This window comes from Macaca mulatta, chromosome 20 (assembly GCF_049350105.2).
Source record: "Macaca mulatta isolate MMU2019108-1 chromosome 20, T2T-MMU8v2.0, whole genome shotgun sequence".
Taxonomy (NCBI): Eukaryota; Metazoa; Chordata; class Mammalia; order Primates; family Cercopithecidae; genus Macaca; species Macaca mulatta.
In genome coordinates this window covers 56,615,865-56,638,737 of record NC_133425.1, presented here as the reverse complement: position 1 = coordinate 56,638,737, position 22,873 = coordinate 56,615,865, and positions in this window count along the sequence as shown.

Sequence of the window (22,873 nt, the reverse complement as noted above, 5' to 3'; positions counted from 1 at the left end):
GTTCAATATTAGAACAGAAGACAAATACCTGATTCCACTTTTTTAAAGTCTTTAAGATGCATCTCTTCTTTTAAAAAATTTTATCTGGCAAAGGTCTGTATTTCATGGAAGGGGGGAAAAAGGCAAAGTACAGTAGTACCCCCCTTATCCATGGAGGATGGGGTCCAAGACCCCCAGTGTATGACTGAAACTGAGGATTATACTGAACCATATAAATATAATTTCTTTGTTATTGAAACACCAGGGCTTTGGTCTAGGTTCCGGTGCTTGCAACACAAAAAGCCAATCACTGAGACAATGCATATTGCCAGGGAAGAAGGCTTTACTCAGCTGCTGCAGCCAAGGAGATGGGACATCAGTCTCAAATCCAGCTCCTCAACTAGCTAAACTTGGGGAGTTACATAGCAGGAAAGAAATGTAACTATAGATGGGAAAATAGAAATTATGGAGAGGTAAGGAAGTGGAGGTGGTCAACAGGCAGCAGCTGGTCAGTTAGGCATTCATGATGGGTGAGAGGTCTGGTGTCCCACTGTTCAGATGTGGTGTTCTGGTAAGATTCGGGTGCTTGATACTTTCTGGGAGGACTGATGGTGGGTTTCTTGAGAAAGGAAATCAGTAAGACAAGTGTAAGTTTCTCAAGTTTTAAGACTGGAATGGTCAATTTCTAGTTTTACTGCAAAGAAACCATAAATATCAATTTTATGAAACAATTGACTGGTTTCATTTTTAGATCACAGTTGATTGCAGGTAGCTGAAATCTCAGAAAGTAAAACCAAGGATAAGGAGAGACTATTGCACAGATTAAACTTACAAACAACACAGGGAAAAAAAAAAAAAAGAAAGTGGTATAAATTAGTTTTGTGTTCCCCTTGTATAATTTACACTACCACAAAGCTTCAGTGAGATTCGTACCTTTGTCTTTTCACTCCTGGGGAACTTGGAACTGACATGAAGGATCTCTCTCCCTCTCTGTCTCTTTGAATACACAATTTTCATGCATGATTATATCAAATATGTGTGTTCAAACACAAAGGTCTCAAAGAACTGAAGATGTTCTGAAAAATCCCTGTAAGGAAACAAAACCAGAATTTACCCCGTTACAACCTTGTTACAGATTTGAAAGAGTATTTCTTGTTTCTCCTCATCAAATGAAGATAGTCCAGAGCTTGTGTTTCCATTTAGTAAAATCAAATACTATGCACAAAATCCCAAATCTAAATATAAATCTGTTTTTCACTTAAGCAAAAAGAGCAATATTGTATTTAACTATTAAAAACATTTTTAAAATATATAACACACTAGTGGTACCCACTTTTTAAAAAATGAAATGATTGCAAAACCAATAATGACCAGTAATAACATTTTAGGGGTTCCTCATTGCCAGTGGATGAGTGAAACTGAGGATTAGCTTCTTCCCAGAAAAAGAGAAAGAAGTCTGTGGGGATGGGGTTATGGGGCATGGATACTTATATATTTACAATAATTACATGACAGCAAAATGGGAATTCATTGACTTTCTCAGTATATTTGTAAATAGAAGTTTTATAAACTTTTGGTTTTGGTTGTATTTTTTTTTTCTATCCATTAGAGGTTTTAAACAGAAAAACCTTTGAAAAATTAAATTTACCTGAGTTTAACTGAGTAGGAAACAAAAAGATTTATGAACATGATAGCCCTCAGGACAAAAAGCATGTCAGAGAGCTCTCCTTCACAAAGTTAGCAGGCAATATTTATAGATGGAAAACAAAAGTGACATAGGAAAATGATTGGTTACCAGTTTGAAGTTTGCCTTATTAGGACATGTTTGGCAATTTGCAGTCTATGATTGGCTGAAAGCTTGACTGCTGTGTTTGGCTGAGATTCAGATACTTGTTACAAGAATATGCTCTCAAGTTAGGTTGCAGCATGTTTACATTTTAAGTTAGGTTGCAGTTCACTACTATACAGAGGCAGCTTTGGGGCAAATTTAATTTAATAGAGGGTAACAAATCCATTGAAGTTGATGTCATGTGGAAAATCTAATCAATGACATATTTGAATCTAAAATTCAATTATCTTAAACCCAACTTCAGTGCTGTTCCACTGTTCCCAAAATTTACCATTCTCCTATTGTGTAGCTCTAAAAAAAAAATAAATTTTAAAAATTACCACATAATACTGTCACAGATGAACTGAAATTATTTTAGACCTCAAATGCATGTCTCCATCCATTCTAAAGACTCAGTTATTAAAAAAACTTCTTAAAGAGCAACAGCAACAACAAAAACATATGTGTAGATAAACAGAGCCTGAATTCAGGAAGACCAGTATAAAAGACTCATGCTTATTTGCTTTAGATTAGTACTATCCAGAGGAAAGGTAGAAGAAAACAAAGAAAATGTGTGCTTTTGAGATCATGTGATCTTCATTTAATTTAAAAGTATAAAATTCCAAAAATCTAGAAAAACAATACTTTATGGTTCACGGAAACATATTAGAACATATATATTCAATAGTCAAGAGGGAAAGGAGCTTTTAGAGATGTAATCCACATTTTGGCCATTAAGCCCCCATTGAGCATAATTGAAATATATTGAGTGCTCAAAATGGACAATGGCCTATGCTAATGTCATGGGTATTCTCCTATTTACTTCTCATAATAAACCTATGAGGCAGGTCTTTTTGTTTAGATGAAATAAGGTTCAGGAACAAACAACTAATGACAAACATGCAGTACGCAGCAAGACCAGGAGACTATGGAAACTCTCACAAGAAAATGCATTGCCCTGTTGTCAGGCAATTCCAACAAAAATGCACAATGACATGCCACTGTAATGCATATGAAAAAGTAAAAGTGGTTTCAGGAACACCTAATGTGAGGGTTGCATTTGTTTTGTGCAAAGTGTGAAGACCCAAATGTTTCTAATGATCAGTCTGGGTCTTCATAGAGCCCTCATTACAACAGAGGATGACTTTAAGACTTCAAATGAAAAAAGAAAGGAAATTTTCCTGTGGATCTTGGAATATCTGATTTTTACACTATGGACTATAAATGCTACATTTCCTCATTTTGCTTGGAGAATCTCTTAGCCTGATATCTATCTTCTGGCTCACACCAACCTTGCTGTGACTTAAAGGTTTTTAAGGTTTCTGCCTTTACCTAAATGCTTTCATCATTCTGACCTTGTTTTCTACTGATTTCAGCTTTGGTATTCCAGTGCTATTTTGTCTGTGCTTTATCCTAGGCAGCTCTATTTCCACCATCTCCAATTACCTTTTGTACTGAGTCAATGTGCAAAACATACAATAACACTGATGAGGGAAGAAAAGAAAAAAAAATGGCTCTTTTTATTTCATTGATTTATTTTTATTGATGTTCCCACTGGGATAACAATTTTTGCCCAGGTTCAAGCACTTTGGAAACCCAACCCTAAGTTAGCAAAAATTCGAGTAATCCAGGAGACCTCCATATTGGATCAGCTTTTGTTAATAGTAGTACTTCTTGACTCGGCTCTGAATCTGTAGTCTTGGTTTTAGCTCTGTCTATATGGTTTAGATCTTTGCCATTTCTTTCAGAATTCTTACCTTCTCCAGTATCATTGCTTTTTCTGACATGCTAAATTATTTCTACTTTGAAACTACACAGACCTTGGTCAATGAGATAGAATTATCCTATCTGGAGTAGTACAGCTACCTGTCTTAGGACAACTCTACCAATAACAGTAGCTCTTTACATAAGGCCAAGATTGATTTGGAATATCTTACTACCACCTTATCAACAGGAACACACACATGCACACACCAACACACAACACACACAAACAAAATTTCCCTAAGTAAAATCTGGTACTATGCCTGAGATAAACGTTGCTCAACTCAGCAGACATGATGTTAAACAATAAAGCAGTTACTTTGTGCAAAATGAGGTATGTATGAACATTCAGAGACATGGTTTCAAGATTTTCTGATCATGGTCAGTATAAGCAAAAACAAAATCATGCTAGATCATCAGGGGGAAAAAAAAATGACCTAAATGTTAGCTCACTGCAAGCAGTTCATTCATAGCCTTTAGTAATCCCTAAACCTCCTTATATGTGCCTATATTCTGAGTAGTATTAATCCTTCTACAGAATTCACAGTGCATCTAAATATGCATGCTTTTTCACTTCAGGAATCATTTAGAAATGTTTGTGAATTTGATGAATGCATCAAAATATGCAAATAAATTTGACAATGGACATGTGAGCACTTTACAGTGTGAACTAAAACATTACTGAGAGAAATTAAAGAAATGTAAACAGAGACTTATCAGATGCCAATGAATTCAAAGACTCAATATTCTTAACAAATCATTTCTCTTGAAATAGATCTATAGATTCAACAAAAGTTCAAGTGCTCAACACATTTTTTTGAAGAAATGGGCAAGGTGATTCTAAAATTTACAAGAAAATAGAAAGGACATAGAAGAGCTGTGATGAGCAGAATTATAAGGTGGTCCTCCAAATTTCCATGTCTTGGTGGACTTGTTCTAGATAATCCCTTGGATATAATCCAAGCCAAGACAGATTTCATAGTTTGGATTATATCATTTTATATGGGAAAAGATTAGGGATTATGCAGGTGTGATTCAGGTCCCATACCTGTTCAATCTGAGTAAATCAAGAGAGATTATCCCAGGTGGGCCTGATCTTGTCGGGTGAGACCTTCCAAGGAACTCGACTCTTCCTGCAGAATGAGATCTGAAGCATGGGAGTGTGTGGATCCAGAGAGAGCTGCATGTGGCAAGAACCTGACAGGAGCCTCTGGAAGCTGCCAATGAGTCGTGGCCAGACAACCAGCAAGAAAACAGATATTTTAGCTCTTCAGTCAGAAGGGTTAGAATTCTTCCAGTAGCATAGATGATCTTGGAAAGGGACCCTGAGCCCCAGATAAGAACAGAGCCCCAGCAGACCTCCTGATTTCACCCTTGAGATCCTAAGCAGTGAATTCAATCATACTCTGCTCAGAGTCTTACTCTAAGGAAAATGTTAAATAACAGGTATTTTAAACCACGACGGATTTGACCATTTCATACAGTAATAGAAAATGGATACAGCCAACACAGTTTTGAAAAGGAACAGCAAAGCTGGAGAATATACACTACCTGCTTTCAAGATTTACCAAGTAAAACTATCTGAACAGTCTGTATTGTTGAAAAACTATGCATAATGATCAAAGAAATAGAACACGGAGACATTAACTAAACCCTGGCATACATTGTACATTGATTTTAACAAATATACCAAAGTAATTTAATAGGGAATGATAAACTTGTCAACAAATGGTGCTAGAACAATTGCATATCCATGTGAAAAAATATGAAACTTGGCCATTCATACTATGCTGTAAAACTTATAGAAGATAACATGGGAGAAAAAATCATAGTGACATTTGCTTAGAGAAAGGTTTTATAAATAGGCAAAAAAAGAAAAAGAAAAATATAACATTCATAAATTCGACTTCAGTTATTTGAAAAGCACTGCTAAGAACATGAAAATGCAAGCCATAATATGGCATAAAATACCTGCAAAATATTTATTCTAGAAAGTGCTTGAATCCAGTGTATAAAAATAGCTCATACAACTCAAGTACAGATAGACAAAAACCCAATTAAAATTTTGAATAAATGCAACCAAAGAAGATATATTAATGGCAAAGAAGCCTATGAAATGATGTTTGATATTATTAATCTTTAGGGAAAAATAAATTAAAACTGTAATGCGGTACCATTTCATACCCATTAAAATGCTAACTTTTAAAAAGCTAACCATACCAAGTGCTGGCAAGTATGCGGAACAATTGAAACTGTATATGCTACTGGTGGCCATGTAAAATAATATTACCACTTGAAAAGTAGTTGTGCTTTCTTAAAAAGTAAACATCCACCTACCGTATGTTGCAGCCATCCCATTTCTAACTGTTTATTGGAGAAAAAAACGAAGAAAATGTCAATGCAAAGATTTTTATAGGAATGGAATAGTAACTTTATGACAGCTATGGCCATACCTGGAAAACTCATTAATTATTATTATTTTTTTTATTTTTGTTTGAGATGGAGTCTCCCTCTGTTGCCCAGGCTGGAGTGCAGTGGAGCATTCTTGGCTCACGGCAACGTTTGTCTCCCAGGTTCAGGCGATTCTCCTGTCTCAGCCTTCCGAGTAGCTGGGATTACAGGCGCCCACCACCATGCCAGCTAATTTCTTTGTATTTTTAGTAGAGACGGGGTTTCACCATATTGGCCAGGCTGGTCTCAAACTCCTGACGTCAGGTGATTCACCCGCCTTGGCCTCCCAAAGTGCTAGCATTACAGGTGTGAGCCACCGCGCCCAGCCAAAAACTCACTAATTATTGCATGATTGACAACATTCCTTTTATGTGTTGTTGCTGCTTTTCCCCCTGAACCCCAATAGCGGGGGGAAAAAAAGAAAGAAACAGACTCTACTCTCCCTAAGCCTTTCATTAATTTCCATGAGAATTGAATTTATGGAATGGAGAACATAGACACTTCGGCCTGGAAAGACATTTAATTTAGTTGTTAAGAAATTGTGAGGTCTAGGAATTTGAAATAACTTAGTCAAAGTCATGCACATTACGTCGTAATTGGTACAAAACAGGTGGGTAGCAATCAGGAAAGTTCAGCTACCATGTTTAATAGTTGTTTTCCCCATTCTCTCCTTTAGTTAAACTACTTTTAAAATTTTTACTTCCATTGATTTGCAATGTTTTCGGGGGAGTTTCACGTTAATAAATGCTTCTACATAAAAATATCTACATTGATGGACTCTCTAATGTACATTTTATTTTAAAATGTTTTAGAGATTGTGTGTGTAACTGGGTATTTTAAGATCTGAAAATGTCAAATTCATTATCATAAGTTTTATTGTGTATATAATTTCATTTTTATTGACTTTTTATCTTTGATTAAATTGTCCTTTTATTATGCCTTTTTATCAACAGGTATACTTTAGCCAGCATGTCAATTTCATCCATTTTTGTTTATGTTTTTAAAGCCATCACATACATTTTGGTAAGTCAGCTCAATCTTCATACTTTTCAAATTCAATTAAGTTGAAAGCTTTGTCTCCTTTGATAAGAGACAACTGCTGAAAGCTAATGCCTTATAGAAAAATGTTGCAAGGACAAAATACCATTTAATAGAGAAAGAGGAAAACATATCTTTATTTGACAGACAATCAAGTGAGGCTTTTCAAATACCCCATCAGTTACATAGAAGATAATATTTAAAATCATATGTGGCTTCTAATGCTTCTGTTCAACACATAGTATAAGAGTGACCTTATATATATATTTTTTAAATTGAAAAGATACATTTTTGCAGAAGCATGGTAATGTGCAGTAATTCTAAAAGTGGCTCTAACTTTGTAACTATATATAATAAATTTAATTTGTGTTCACAGAAATGACAAAGTGAAGTATGACTTTTCCTGATTTGTATTCAAAATTAGGACAACATTCTTGGTACAAAACTTTCTCAGAATATGTATTTTCAAATGCCTTATGTTTCCTCCACCTACACTGCAAGGTCTGCTTTAAAGCCTGCTTAGTTAACATTTAAAGTCAATAAATATGTATTAAACTTAAATCTAGGTCAAACATTATGAAACATACAGCAAACAAGTTTAGGACTATGGTCCTAATGCCCAAGGAACTCACAGTCTGGGAAGGCCAACAGGTTCATGCCTATCTATAATGTTAGGAAAATTAAAGAAGGTATTATAATAGATTTATAAAATTTATAAAATTATTATAATAAATTTATTGAATACATCTCTACCACAGGGAACAATACATATGTATAGATTAAAAAAAATACGCTTGAGCTGTGCCTTAAGGGTTAAATTGACAGGTGATTGAGAGATATTTCAAGTTGAGGAACTGGCATAAACAAAGGATAGAGACATGCTCTGTGTAGCTAAGAATACACAGTGGCTGGAATAGAGCACAAGTATATGGATGTGAGGAGGTGAGCTTGGCAAGGGAGGGCAAGACTTAGATGGAAAAGACTGTGAGGATCATGGAGTGGCTTTTGTACTTCAGCCATCTGTCACTGTGCTGTGTTTATCACAGGTCTGAAGTCAATCATTGCTCTAACACCTTTTCTGAATCACCATCATGACCTATAGAATAAAACACTAGCATTCTATTTTGAAAAAGCAATAGAGTGAAAGTGATAATTGGTTACTGCAACGAGATTGGAAATTCGTAAAGACATAAGAAGATATAAGGACATTGGAATGAATGGGACTGCAAATTTGGCCCACTTTCTCTATCTCACCACAAACTCTAACCATAACATGGTAGATTTCACAAATAAAGATTCTGTGGGGTTTTTTTGTTTGTTTGTTTTGTTTTTGTATTTTTCTTCAACATACCAATCATTTAATCAGTTCAATCTGGTAAGTAATGTCAAAACTGTTTATTTTATGGGATAAATTCCCAAGTTCCTATTTTTTATTTTTATCTTTTAATTTACTTCTCAGTGGTTCGTGTTTTCCTTATATCAACACTGTATTTCCTCAACCAGTTTTTCCAAGTGAAATTACTAGTTATCTGGAAAATAATTAGCAACCATCTCCTCACTCATTGGATGCTAATACTAATCTCTCACAGGACCATACCTCCTCTAAGAAGAACTCCCCCCTCCCTCCTTCACCCCCATCCCCCAACACACATACTATTTACATTATGAATCTCAAACTCTTGCTGAAAACAGTAGTTTTCTATTTAGGCAGCTTATATAGCACTACTTCCCATTGGGAAATGTCACCTTCAAACAGGAAATAATCTCTATACATTGAATGATAATTTCCTTTTTTAATTGTGGGTGATATGTGAAGGAAAAAATAAATAACAGGCAATATTAATATGCTCTATATTAACAAGTATTAAAAAACAATAAACATTTATCTTTTCCATTCTACATAGATCTTCCATTTGTTTATTACCTATATGTTAGTCAAAGTAATTCAATTCAGTATAATTTTTTAAGACAGTATTTTTTTCACAATACTAAAAGTGAACTATTATTTTTTGTTCCCAAACTTGATTTAAGTTCTAAAACTCAGAGAAAATACCTAAGTGATTTAGGGTATGACATTTCTCTAGTCTGTGCATCCTTTCCCTGTCTATATAATAAAATGGACATGACAGTCTCTAAATCCCCTATTACTTCTGAAAACAACCCCTCTCCCCTATGATTACCAGTATGATTTTCTTTTAAAACTTTTGAAAATAGAGGATTTTTAAAAACTGTTTTATTTGGATTTGAGCCTTTAATTGGCAGCCATATTTATCTCCTAAATTAGTTCTCAAAGGTCAAAAAGCAATCAATTACCTACTGCTTTCCTGCTTTAATTGGTAGCATATCTTTGAAAAAGCTTTAAACATCAATGTTTGCATTTTGTCTCTAAAATATGAAAAGTTCCAAGAAGAAAAGAGAGATATTTTGGAAGATATTTTGGATTGAAGTTCCCATATTGAATACATATGTTTAATTGCCATAGCATCTCTAATTTTTTCATGAAGCTCTATGTACTCGGCAATATTTACCTTCTTATTTGCATAAGATAATCAGAATATATGAATACTTTAATCAATATTTGATATTTTAAGAGACCTCTGAAGGCACTCACTGATATGTTAATTTAAGAATAAGGCATCAAATAATTTAAACCGAGTAACTAAATAAAAAGGAAAATTGACAATTTTGTTAAAAAGCTAGGTATACTGACATGCTGATGTCCTTTCTATATTCTGTTCTAGTTCTTAGCCCTAAGTCAGATAAATAAAAATAACAATAACAGCTCCATTTCAAAGAAATCTGTTTTGATGCTCATCAAAAAATCTCCACAACAGATGTTTTAGCCCCATTTCATAAACAGAAGTTTGAGGCTAAGATAACTGAAGTTACTTGCCCTAACCTTCAAAGCTAATAGGTGGTACAGTTGGGCTAGGAATCCAGACATACTGCTATATCCTGATTCGTTCATTTATTTTCCAATACATATAACTAGACAATAAATCAGCTAGAAATGGTGGAAATTAACTCAAGACTATCATCTTACCTTACACCCTTTTTATTACCTTGTCATGTATTCCCTGATTTACAGCATCTACATTTTTGCCTCTGCAATCCTGAACTTTATAGAATGTCTGGTGTCCCTTGACTTAATGTTTGTTCTAGGGTGATGGACTCATCTCAGTTTGCCTGGGCCTGTCCTGGGTTTAGTATTGAAAGTACTGTGATCTAGGTACCCCTCAAGTCTCAGGAAAATCAACATAGCTCGTCAGAGATTGTCCTGGTTTTAAAACATAAAATTCTGTGTCCCAGGAGCTTCATCAGTCCCAGGCTAATCAAGGTGGTTCATCACCCTAAGTGACCCTCACATTTGAGCACTGTCTTTTTTTATGGAGTTTAGCTTAGCTAAATCATTGTCTTACCAATCTCTTATTAATGCAGGAAGGTACATGTTGTCGCAAATGCTGCCACATGTTCCCAGCAACTTGGAGAGGCCTGTCTTCATCCTGAGGAATGCTGAACGCTTGTTGTCTCAAAAATCACAAATAATATTACTTTAATGAGTTTGAGTGTGCCATTCATATACTATACTTGATTTTTCCCTAATTCACAGAAGGCATTTGTTGACTTCGAAAATGCCAGATTTTAAGTGCTTAGTGGAGAAACATGGGAGAAAGTTGTGTTTCTAGAACATCTGGAGAAACAAATATTTTCTCACTGTTTATTTTCAGTCCCCTTTCCAATTCAATAATATTTGCTTTTTTTACTGCAATAAGATGAGCTGGAGAATAATGAGAATGCAAACTGGTTTTACCTTGAGAAATGCTTCAGGGTAAACAATTCTAACACTGAAATCAAGAATTGCAAAGTTTATTAAATAATTCTGCTCTTGATGAAACCATCAATAGCTGAGTGTTTTAAAAACATTGCTAAACATCACTGAACAAGGATAATATGTTTCACATAACTCAGAGAAACAAACTTTGGTATAACAAACCTCACACATTTTTACTGAGAAAAGTATTTGGATTTAATTCTTTTTTTAAATAATGATCTAAATTATTACATTAAAGCTACATAGGATATTGAAATTATATGCAAATCAAGATAAACAAGAAGCTATGGAAAAAAAGTCCAATCTTTAAGTAATTTCCCTAGTAAAATAAGGGATGCTTGACTAAAAAAATCTGAGTTTCTTCTGAAATAGAGAAAATTATTGGCCATTTAAAATTTTAAATCAGGAAGAAATCTTATGTTTAAGAAGGTCAGAGAGAGTAGTAGTTTCTCAGAAAGTTCAAGCCTATATTTTATGAAAACATTTGCTAAAGAGTGTTTAATTGTTGAATAAAGTAGAACCAATAATTAGAAGGCCTGTGTTCTAAATTCACCTTTACCACCTTTACCACTGACTTTACTGATGGTCTTAGCCAATTTTTTTTTATTTCATTGATTTCACAAGATGAGGGAACTTGGGTACTTTTCACTTTTATCATTGGCTAATCAAATATTTATATTATGGTGGTCAATGAGGAGACTGTGTTCAGCAATGGCAAACAAAACTCGAAATCATTGGATGTTTAACTATACAATATTATACAGTGATAATAAATTATATTACTTTGGCAAGCAATTTATAATTGGATAATTGTCATGATTCTCTTATATATACTTTTCAGTTCTAACTTGAATTTTTTAAAAATTTGAATTACCTGTAGTAAATATATGTTAAGGATTCCATGAGTTTTTTAATGCAGCCTTCCTCCTCCTCCTCCTCTTCTTCTTCTGTTTTGCACAGCAAAAAAGATTTCATTAAAAATGGGCCAAGGATTGGAACAGTCACTTTCAAAAATAACCATACAGACAGTTAACAGGTTTACAAAAAAATGTTCAACATCACTAATCCTTAGAGAAATGCAAACCAAAACCACAGTGAGATATCACCTCACACCTGTCAGGGTGAAGCTCAGGGTTGGCCAGGATATTGATAACAGGCAACCCTTGTACACTGCTGTTGGGAATGCAAATTACTAAAACCACCATGTAAAATTGTATGGAGATTCCCGAAAAGAAAACAAAAGTAGAACATATAATCCAAGAATCCCACTTCTGGGTATATATTCACAGAAAATGAAAGGAGTATCACAAAGAGAGATCTGTACTCCCATGTTCAATGTGGTATTATTTTCAATATCCACGATAGGTAGTCAACTGAAGTGTCCATCGAAAGATGGCTGGATAAAGAAAATATGACATATATACACATGGAATACTATGAAACTTTAAAAAAGGAAATTCTGTCATTTGCTACCCCAGGAGTGAGCCTGGAGGACCCCATTCTAAGCAAAGCAAGTCAGGCACAGAGGAACAAATCCACATTATCTCACTTATATATGGAATCTATAAAAAGTCAGCATTTTATAAGTAGAGAGTAGAATGGTTCTTACCAGAGGCTGGATTGGGAGGGGAATAAAGGGTTGTTGGTCAAAGGGAAAAAAATTTTAGTTAGACAGACAGGAGGAATATGTTTTGAGACCTACTGCACAGCTGGATGACTATAGTCAATAATAATGTATTGTACATTTCAAAATAACTAAGAGAGTAAATCCCAAATGCCTCACCACAAAGAAACAAGGAAGTGAGGTGACAGATAGGTTAACTTGCTTTATTCAGTAATTCTACATAGTAGATGTATATCACAACATGACTTTGGACCCCATAAATGCATACAATTATGGTTTGTTAATGAATAATAATCAAAGAAAAGCCTAAGGAACTGAAAGAGCAGGCTGGAGGGAGCAGATCAAGTGCCTGGTAGATGCAACAGGGAGAGAACAGGGTACACAGGTCTGGTAGAGGTTGCCTTTGTTTTCTGTCCACTGTAGTGCAATAAAACAGCAAGCTAACTAAGTCTGATGCTGCAAAGTAGAAACAGAAGGCCAGGGTTGCCACACAGGAAGGAGGAAAGGAAAGGACCAACTCTCATTCCATTTCAGGGTCTTGTTTTAACAGGTTACAAAAACAAAAACTTCAGGAACTTGGAAAGCCTGTTCTGCTGGGAGACACTTTCATATCTGGGGCCCAAGATTCCAAACCTGGTGAAAACACCCTGTAGAATCCCATCCTCTTGAATGGATATAATGGGATACCACTCCTACTCTTATATTTTATGGAAGATATGGTTTTTTTGGAAATGTAATTAAGGTCCCTAATATGTGGACTTTGAGTTAATCAAAAGGAAAATTATCCTAGACAGGCCTGAATTAATCAAGTTAACCCTTTAAAAGAAGGTGAAGTTCCAGAGACAAGCTCTGTACTGCTGGCATTAAGGAAGAATTCTCTAGTTGCTGAGAGTGGCTTCCAGAAGACAAACAGGTAGCAAATGGGGATTTCAACCCTACAACCATAAAAAACTGGATTCTGCCAACAACTGGTGAGGTTAGAAGAGAATTTCAAACCTCATTTGAGATGACAGTAATAGCCAACTGTGAGTTTTGAGGATTTAGTAAACACATGTAAATATCCAAGCACACATTCCTATTTAATACAAATGTATTGTTTTAATTCTTTTTCCAGACTTCTGATACAAATGAATGAGTTAATCCTTGTTTTTTTCTGTCAGGAGACTGGGGACAGGGTAGCATGGTTCTTTGCTCATGTCTCAAAAGGTGAACTCACAGTTGGCTATTACTGTCATCTCAAATGAGGATTGAAATTCTCTTCTAACCTCACCAGTTGTTGGCAGAATCCAGTTTTTTATGGTTGTAGGGTTGAAATCCCCATTTGCTACCTGTCTGTCTTCTGGAAGCCACTCTCAGCAAAATAGCTCTGTGGATTATAGTTTATATACACATTTAGCAAATGGCATAAGGATTCAAAAACTTAAGCAATATAATAAAATTATACACAAATAGAAAATGACATAGCTATTATTTTAATTTTCTCTCCCTGTCTCCTATGTTGAATTCTTTTTCAAATTGTATTTATTTATTTATTGACTTTTTATTATACTTTAAGTTCTGGGATACATGTGCAGAACATGCAGGTTTGTTACATAGATATACATGTGTCATGGTGGTTTGTTGCACCCATCAACCTTTAGGTATATTTACTTTAGGTATATTTCCTAATGCTATCCCTCCCCTTGCCCCCCACCCCCTGACAGGCCCTGGTGTGTGATTCTCCGCCCTCTCCCCGTGTCCATGTGTTCTCATTGTTCATCTCCCACTTATGAGTGAGAACATGAGGTGTTCGATTTTCTGTTCCTGTGTTAGTTTGCTGAGAATGATGGTTTCCAGCTTCATCCATGTCCCTGCAAACGATACGAACTCATCCTTTTTATAGCTGCATAGTATTCCATGGTGTATATGTGCTACATTTTCTTTAACAAGTCAATCATTGATGGGCATTTTGGTTGGTTCCAAGTCTTTGCTATTGTTAATAATTCTGCAATAAACATACATGTGCACGTGTCTTTAGAGGAGTACGATTTATAATCCTTTGGGTATATATCCAGTAACGAGATTGCTGAGTCTAATGGTATTTCTGGTTCTAGATCCTTGAGGAATTGCCACACTGTCTTCCACAATGGTTGAACTAATTTACACTCCCACGAACAGTGTAAAAGTGTTCCTATTTCTCCTCTCCAGCATCTGTTTTTTCCTGACTTTTTAATAATCGCCATTCTAACTGGTGTGAGGTGGTATCTCATTGTGGCTTTGATTTGCGTTTCTCTAATACCAGTGATGATGAATTTTTTTTTCATGTATTTGTTGGCTGCATAGATGTCTTGTTTTGAGAAGTGTCTGTTCATATCCTTCACCCACTTTTTGATAGGGTTTTTTTTTCTTGTAAATTTGTTTAAGTTCCTTGTAGATTCTGGATATTAGCCCTTTGTCAGATAGATTGCAAAAATTGTCTCCCATTCTGTAGGTTGCCTGTTCACTCTGATGATAGTTTATTTTGCTGTGCAGAAGCTCTTTGGTTTAATTGATCCCATTTGTCAATTTCAGCTTTTGTTGCCATTGCTTTTGGTGTTTTAGTTATGAAGTCTTCACCCATGCCTACCTCTTAAAGGTATTGCCTAGGTTTTCTTCTAGCGTTTTTATGGTTTTAGGTCTTACATTTAAGTCCTTAATCCATCTTGAGTTAATTTTTGTATAAGGTGTAAGAAAGGGGTCCAGTTTCAGTTTTCTGCATATGGCCAGCCAGTTTTCCCAACACCATTTATTAAATATGGAATCCTTTCCCATTGCTTGTTTTTGTCAGGTTGGTCAAGGAACAAGTGGTTATAGATGTGTGGTGTTACTTCTGAGGCCTCTGTTCTGTTCCATTGGTCTATGTATATGTTTTGGTACCAGGACCATGCTGTTTTGGTTACGGTAGCCTTGTAGTATAGTTTGAAGTCAGATAGTATGATGCCTCCAGCTTTGTTCTTTTTGCTTATGATTGTCTTGGTTATAGGGGCTCTTTTTGGTTCCATATTAAATTTAACATAGTTTTTTCTAATTATTTGAAATAAGTCAAAGGTAGCTTAATGGGGATAGCATTTAATCTATAAATTACTTTGGGCAGTATGGCCATTTTCACTATATTGTTTCTTCCTATCCATAAGCATGGAATGTTTTTCCATTTGTTTGTGCTCTCTCTCTTATTTCCTTGAGCAGTGGTTTGTAGTTCTCTTTGAAGAGGTTCTTCCCATCTCTTGTGGATTGTTTTCCTAGGTATTTTATTCTATTTGTAGCAATTGTGAATGGGAATTCACTCATGATTTGGCTCTCTGTTTGTCTATCATGAATGTATAGGAATTCTTGTGATTTTTACACATTGATTTTGTATGCTTTATAGTTTGTTGAGAGTTTTTAGCATGAAGGGGTGTTGAATTGTATTGAAGGCCTTTTCTGCATCTATTGAGATAATCATGTGGTTTTTGTCATTGGTTATGTTTATGTGGTGAATTATGTTTATTGATTTGCATATGTTGAACCAGTTTTGCATTTCAGGGATGAAGCCAACTTGATCGTGGTGGAAAAGCTTTTTCATGTGCTGCTGGATTCAGTTTTCCAGTATTTTATTGAGGATTTTCACATCGATGTTCATGAGGGATATTGGCTTGAATTTTTTTTGTTGCTGTGTCTCTGACGGGTTTTGGTATCATGATGATGCTGGCCTCATAAAATAAGTTAGGGAGGAGTTTCTTTTTTTCTACAGTTTGGAATAGTTTCAGAAGGAATGGTACCAGCTCTTCTTTTTACCTCTGGTAGAATTCAGCATGAATCTGTCTGGTCCTGGGCTTTTTTTGGTTGGTAGACTATTAATTACTGCTTCAATTTCAGAAAATCTTATTGGTCTATTCAGGGATTTGAATTTTTCCTGGTTGAGTCTTGGGAGGGTGTATGTGTCCAGGAATTTATCCATTTCTTCTAGGTTTTCTAGTTTATTTGCATAGAGGTGTTTATAGTATTCTCTGATGGTAGTTTGTATTTCTGTAGGATCACTGGTGATATCTCCTTTATCATTTTCTATTGTGTCTATTTGATTCTTCTTTCTTTTCTTCTTTATTAGTCTGGCTAGTGGTCTATCTGTTTTGTTAATCTTTAAAAAAAAAAAAGTCCTGGATTCATCAATTTTTTGAAGTGTTTATCCTGTCTCTATCTCCTTCAGTTCTGCTCTCATCTTAGTTATTTCTTGTCTTCTGCTAGCTTTTGAATTTGTTTCCTCTTGCTTCTCTAGTTCTTTTAACTATGATGTTAGGGTGTCAATTTTAGATCTTCTCTGCTTTCTCCTGTGGGAATTTAGTGCTATAAATTTCCCTCCAAACACTGCTTTAGCTGTGTCCCAGAGATTCTGGTATGTTGTGTATTTGTTCTCATTGGTTTCAAAGACCTTATTTATTTCTGCCTTAATTTCATTGTTTACCCAGTAGTCATTTAGGAGCAAGTTGTTAAGTTGCCATGTAGTTGTGCGGTTTTGAGTGAGTTTCTTAATCCTGAATTCTAATTTGATTGCACTGTGGTGTAAGAGACTGTTTTTTGTGATGTCTGTTCTTTGCATTTGTTAAGAAGTGTTTTACTTCCAACTATGTGGTCAATTTTGGAATAAGTGCGATGTGGTGCTGAGAAGAATGTATATTCTGTTGACTTGGTGTGGAGAGTTCTGTAGATGTCTATTAGGTCTGCTTGGTCCAGAGCTGAGTTCCAAGGCTTGAATATCCTTGTTAATTTTCTGTCTCATTGATCTGTCTAATATTGACAGTGAGGTGCTAAAGTCTCCCACTATTATTGTGTGGGAGTCTAATTCTCTTTCTAGGTCTCTGATAAATTGCTATATGAATCTAGGTGCTACTGTATTGCATGCATGTATATTTAGGAGAGTTAACTCTTCTTGTTGCATTGATCCCTTTACCATTATGTAATGCCCTTCTTTGTCTTTTTTTTTTTTTTTTAATCTTTGTTGCTGTTTTATTGCTTTCCATTTGCTTGGTAAATATTCCTCTATCCCTTTATTTTGAGTCTATGTGTGTCTTTGCAAGTGAGATGGGTCTCCTAAATACAGCACACTGACGGATCTTGACTCTATCCAATTTGCCAGTCTGTGTCTTTTAATTGGGGCATTTAGCCTGTTTACATTTAAGGTTAATATTGTTATGTGTAAATTTAATCCTGTCATTGTGATGCTAGCTGGTTATTTTGCCCATTAGTTGATGCAGTTTCTTCATAGTGTCAGTGATCTTTACAATTTGGTATGTTTTTGCAGTGGGTGGTACCAGTGCTTCCTTTAGGAGCTCTTATAAAGCAGGCCTGGTGGTGACAAAATCTCTCAGCATTTGCGTGTCTGAAAAGGATTTTATTTCTCCTTCACTTATGAAGCTTAGTTTGGCTAGATATGAAATTCTGGGTTGAGAATTCTTTTCTTTAAGAATGTTGAATATTGGCCTCCACTCTCTTCTGGCTTATAGGGTTTCTGCAGAGAGATCCACTGTTATTCTGATGGGCTTCTTTTTGTGGGTAATCCGACCTTTCTCTCTGGCTGCCCTTGATTTTTTTTTTTTTTTTTTTTTTCATTTCAACCTTGGTGTATCTGACCATTATATGTCTTGAGGTTGCTCTTCTCAAGGAGTATCTTTGTGGTGTTCTCTGTATTTCCTGAATTTGAATGTTGGCCTTTCTTGCTACATTGAGGAAGTTCTCCTGGATAACAACCTGAAGAATATTTTCCAACTTGGTTCCATTCTCCCCATCACTTTCAGGTACACCAATCAAACATAGGCTTGGTCTTTTCACGTAGTCCCATATTTCTTGGAGGCTTTGTTCTTTTCATTCTTTTTTCTCTAATCTTGTCTTCATGCTTTATTTCATTAAGTTGATCTTCAATCTCTGATATCTTTTCTTCCACTTGGTTGATTCAGATTTTGATACTTGTGTATGCTTCATGAAATTCTCGTGCTGTGTTTTTCCAGCTCCTTCAGGTCATTTATGTTCTCTAAACTGGTTATTCTAGTTAGCAATTTCTCTAACCATTTTTCAAGGTTCTTAGCTTCCTTGCATTGGGTTAGAATATGCTCTTTAGCTCGGAGCAGTTTGTTGCTACCCACCGTCTGAAGTCTATTTCTGTCAATTCATCTAATTCATTCTCCATCCCGTTTTGTTCTCTTGCTGTTGAAGAGTTGTGATCCTTTGGAGGAGAAGAGACATTCTTGTTTTTGGAATTTTCAGGCTTTTTGTGCTCGTTTTTCCTCATCTTTGTGGATTTATCTACCTTTGGTCTTTGATGTTGGTGACCTTCGGATGGGGTTTTTGTGTGGACATCCTTTTTGTTGATGTTGATGCTATTCCTTTCTGTTTGTTAGTTTTCCTTCTAACAGTCAGGTCCCTTTGCAGCAGGTCAGCTGGAGTTTGCTGGAGGTTCACTCCAGACCCTGTTTGCCTAGGAATTACCAGTGGAGGCTGCAGAACAGCAAAGATTGCTGCCTGTTCCTTCCTCTGGAAGCTTTGTCTCAGAGGGGCACCTGCCAGATGCCAACTGAAACTCGCCTGTATGAGGTGTCTGTTGATGCCTGCTGGGAGGTTTCTGCCATTCAGGAGGCACGGGGGTCAGGGACCCACTTAAGGAGGCAGTCTGTCCCTTAGCAGAGCTCAAGCGTTGTGTGGGGAGATCTACTGCTCTCTTCAGAGCCAGCAGGCAGGAACATTTAAGTCTGCTGAAGCTGCACCCACAGCTGCCCCTTCCCTCATGTGCTGTGTCCCAGGGAGATGGGAGTTTTATCAATAAGCCCCTGACTGAGGCTGCTGCCTTTCTTTCAGAGATGCCCTGGCCAGAGAAGAGGAATCTAGAGAGGCAGTCTGGCTACAGTGGCTTTGCCAAGCTGTGGTGGGCTCTGCCTGATTCAAACTTCCCAGTGGCTTTGTTTGCATTGTGTGGGGGAAACCACCTACTCAAGCCTCAGTAATGGCAGAGGCCTCTCCTCCCACCAAGCTTGAACATCCCAGGTTGATTTCAGACTGCTGTGTTGTCAGTGAGAATTTCAAGCCAGTGGATCTTAGCTTCCTGGGTTCCATGGGGGTGGGATCTGCTGAGCTAGACCACTTGGCTCCCTGGCTTCAGCCCCCTTTCCAGGGGAGTGAATGGTTCTGTCTCGCTGCCATTCCAGGCACCACTCTGTATGAAAAAAAAGCTCCTGCAGTTAGCTCCATGTCTGCGGAAACAGCTGCCCAGTTTTGTACTTGAAACCCAGGGTCCTGGTGCTATAGGCACCCAAGGGAATCTCCTGGTTTTGCAGGTTGTGAAGACAGTGGGAAAAGCTTAGTGACTGGGCTGGAGAGCACCATTCCTCACAGCATAGTCTCTCATAGCTTTTCTTGGCTAGGGGAGGGAGTTCCCTGACCTCTTGCACTTCCCAGGTGAGGTGAGCCCCACCCTGCTTCTGCTCACCCTCCGTGGGCTCCACCCACTGTCTAACCAGTTCCAATGAGATAAGCCAGGTATGGCCAACCTCAGTTGGAAATGCAGAAATCACCCACCTTCTGCATTATCTCCCTGGAGCTGCAGACTAGAGCTGTTCCCAAATGGCCATCTTGCTAGTCACCTTCTGTGTCGAATTCAGATCTCAAACATATTAAAAAGCCAAGAATCTCAAGTTTTTGTTGAGGTTGCAGAGTCGCTACACAAAGAAGCCCACAGCTTGTTTCTCTCTCTCTCTCTCTCTCTCTCTCTCTCTCTCTCTGTCACACACACACACACACACACACACACAAATTGTTGTTTGGGAGTATTCTTTCTGTCTTTCTTTCTTCTTTATGGTATTTATTCATTCAAATGCTATTTAGCACCTGCTGGGTCCCAGGCATCAAGGCGGAGGGTGAGGATTCAGACAAGACATCTCTTAGGAGCTCTGACTACAGTAGGTAAAACAACCCTGATTCCCTGATTTTCCCTTTACTGATACATATTGACACAAGTTCTGGAAAAATACAGAAGTAAGCAATAAATGGGCTCTTTCTTAACAAACCATTGAAGCATTATCTTGTCATTGGGAATAAACAGCAGCTGCTTGATTACAAACAGCACCATTTGGTAGACTTCTATGAACATTAAACAAAGAAGAACCCATTTGATTTCTTCATATTTCTAAACAAGGTTTGAATTTCTGCCTTAAGCTGTACTTTATGCCAATAAAATAAACCGAGAGTGTCCTTTAATAAAAGGTGCACTGAAACTTTATGATATCCTACATATCCCTCTTCAGCTTAGGAAAAAAAAATGACTCATTCTGATAAATTGTGCAGCAACATACATTGATTCATTCAAGAAATATTTTATTCACGAATTTTGCATCAAACACTGTAAAATAGAGTAGTAAATATCATATGACCCCTGATCTTAGAAAGCTTAAAGTCAAATCAAGCCACTTTAAATGGAAGTGAATTGTAAATTAATCTATGCAGCATTACCTGATTTGTCCAAAGCTACCCAGCTAATACGTGATGTGTTCTGTGACTTACACTCTTGTCTTCTGACTTCCAAATGTATGCCCTTCCTAACATCCCAAGTGATATTGTCTAATACTTGCAAAATCACAGTTTGGGAGTCAAATGACACAAAGTAGCCTTTCTTTGGGAAAGCTGGAAAATGAATGATAATGCTTTTGTGCATGCGTGTGCCTGTGTGTGTTTCAACAAAAGAGAATATTTCTAATAGAAGCTCTAGCAATGGAAAATATCATTCCCTGCACAAATTCCTTCAGCATTATTGGGACTTACTCATGTGCATCAAGTGAAGACCACACTAGAATGGAAGCCAAGTGACAGCTGGTGTGCAATTTTTAGAGTCATTGCCAAATCTAAATTCCCGCTAAATAAAAATGTAAAATTAAATTAGAATTAGAACCACCTATTCCCTTACAGAAATTCAGACATATTAACTCTCAGAGGGTGGATACAGGGGTAAAAGTGATGAAATAGGAGGCATATTGTGCAGACCTAACTTGATTGATCTGATTATGAATTTTTATAAGTAATTTATATTTTCTTATTTGATAAACATGACCTAGCTGCTTTAGAAGTATTCGTTTACTTATGTGTTTTCACATGATGGTTTTCCTTTTTGGTTCTAAATGAAGATAAAATAACTTATTCTCATCTAGAGTAACTGCTGCTTTCAATCTTCTATATGTGCTGTAGCATAACTATTCAATATTAAGCTTGGCATTTAAAGTATTTAGGATTGACTGAAAGTGTTCAGAAAGGATAAAAGCTTAGTGAACTAATTCAGGAGAAAAATCATATTTATCGGAGCCAATTTCTGTAGCTTGACATTTTATGATTTACTTCTAAGCTGCTAAAATAGCTTAAGAAACCTTTTCCTCCTGGTCTGTCTGAATTTTCTTGTATTCTGCATAATCCTGCCTGAAATTTGTGCAATTAATATCGATGTAGGCATCAAATACACTGACAATGAACACCTAGGAATTATGCCTGATTAGGAAGAGTTTTCTACTTAACATATCTGTTAGCTTCATGATAACTGCCCTGGAGAGATGCTGGAAACCAGAGATACTAGTGAATTTCTTGGATACAATAAAATTTATACAGGAGATGGTTCTCCCTCCATGGGACACCTTCTAACTCAGATTTTTATTTTAAAGGTTCTTACCTAAATGGCTTTAAAAGAAAAATTCAGAAATGTTTACTATTCGGACTAGAGTTAGAATAAAAAAAAATGGAATTAAGAGTTTTGACTTCAAAATACTCGAATAATTTACCAGAACTATTTCTTAAAAGGGAATGAAAATAGGTTTTCCTAAAGGAAAACTGAACCAGTTGGCGTAATTAAGGTAAAATACTACACTCCCAAACTACTCCATCCTCCAGGAGCAGCACATTTTTTTCCCAGCAATAGCGAATGTCAAGTTATCTTATGAATTTTGCCGTTGCTGTTACTCTTTAAAGATTGTACCAAATTCTGTCTAAATGTTCATTTCATATCCTCTGTGAAAAATACACTTTACAAAATAAATAAAGGAGGCAAGATTCTGATCCTCTTAGAACTAACTCTTAAATGCATTTGTACCTACATGTATTTTTCTGAATGATTTCTATGTCTGGTTCATCTTACATTTGTAGAAGTATAGATGTATCACCCCAGATTCTATTTCTAAGTTTATATATACAATTAATTCGATGATCTAAGGTGGTTTTACTTATTTTTAACCGTATAGTTTTTCTTTTTTCTTTTTTCTTTTTTTTTTTTTTTTTGAGATGGAGTCTCGCTTTGTTGCCCAGGCTGGAGCTCAGTGGCGCGATCTCGGCTCACTGCAAGCTC